Source organism: Octodon degus, unplaced genomic scaffold, assembly GCF_000260255.1.
Source record: "Octodon degus isolate 3935 unplaced genomic scaffold, OctDeg1.0 scaffold00050, whole genome shotgun sequence".
Lineage (NCBI taxonomy): Eukaryota > Metazoa > Chordata > Mammalia > Rodentia > Octodontidae > Octodon > Octodon degus.
In genome coordinates this window covers 7,874,617-7,876,064 of record NW_004524626.1, presented here as the reverse complement: position 1 = coordinate 7,876,064, position 1,448 = coordinate 7,874,617, and positions in this window count along the sequence as shown.

Below are 1,448 nucleotides of genomic sequence, written 5' to 3'. Positions count from 1 at the left end.
GCCCCATGTCTATCTTTGTCACAGATCTAGGAAGCCAGGGCTTCCGTGGCCAGGGCGCACAGCCGGGGCTGGGGCCGGCCGGCTTTCGGTCAGACCTCGGCCTCCCCAGGAGGGGATCTTCCCGCTTCTCCCCCGCTGCGGGGCGCCCGGAGGGCTGCACCTCGAGCTCAGAGGGCGAATGAATGGATGACCGCAGGGCAGGCAGGCGATGGCCTGGCTCCGACCACTGTGGGCTCCCTAGCTCTGCACAAAAGACTTTTGGATTTGGTCTCCTGGTAGCAGTAGACTCAAGTCCCAAGGGCGGGGTGCAGGGGTGCAGGGGTGCAGGCCCAGCCGGCCAAGCGGACGCCGCCGCCCACACGGCCCCGCCCACCGCTGTAATTTGCCTCGGTACCTTGCGGTCGCGGGGGACAATTACCCCCCAGATGTGCGGTCAGGGCCAGGCAGCCAGAAGACGGGTCAGGGCCCAGGCCAGGCGGAAGGCAGATGTGGGGGTGGGGGGCGAGGGGTGGACTTTGAAAAGAAGAGAGGAGAGAAAGAATCAGACAGCTCAGAAAGAGACAGACAGCCGGGCGCGGCGGCCCGTGGCGGTCCTCAAAGCACTCTGGAGGCTGAGGCAGGAGGATCATAAGATCAAGCCTGGCAACTTCATGACCTAGCAAGACCTGGTCTCAAAATAAAAGGTAAGGATATAGTTCAGCATGAATGTCCTGCGTTCAATCCTCAGCACAGGACAGACGGACGGATGATCAGACAGACAGACAGACAGACAATGTTCTGCTCAGAAAAGAGGGACCTAAGGCCCAGCAATGAAGCGTGCAGCCGCAGTGCAGCCTGGATCTCTGCGAGGGCTCCCCAACCTCGCCGACCCCAGTTCGGGTCCCCCAGTACCAAGCGCAGAAGCTCCAGGGCTGCGGCCCTCCCACGCCGCCCTCGCTGGGTCTGTGTCCAGGGGGCGGGAGGGGGGGCAGAGCACGTCTCTTCGGACTAATATAAAAGGATTTAAGTGCATTTAAGGAGACAGATATAACTCACGAGCACGGCAGGCTGCCTCTAGTCAGGCGCAGCCGTAGGATAAATACAGTAAGAGCCTGCTCGCTCGTGTCTCACTCTAACCGGATGCCAAGCGCGAAGCCCGCGCCATCTTTGTTAACAGGAGAAGCAAGGAGAGCGGTGTTCGCGCTGTAGCTCGCTGCTGAGCACTCTCCTACCATGCATGACAAAATAAAACAAGAGGAACAACAACACCCACTAAAAAACAGAAAATTAAGAATAAAACAATTATTGCTATTATTATTTTCATGGTGCTGGGGCTGGACCCCAGGGTCTTTCTGCTCACCTAGGGCTCCACCCCAACCCAAAGAGATTCTGCCTCTCCTCCTCCTCCTCCTCCTCCCCCTCCTCCTCCTCCTCCTCCTCCTCTTCTTCTTCTTCTCCTCCTCCTCTTC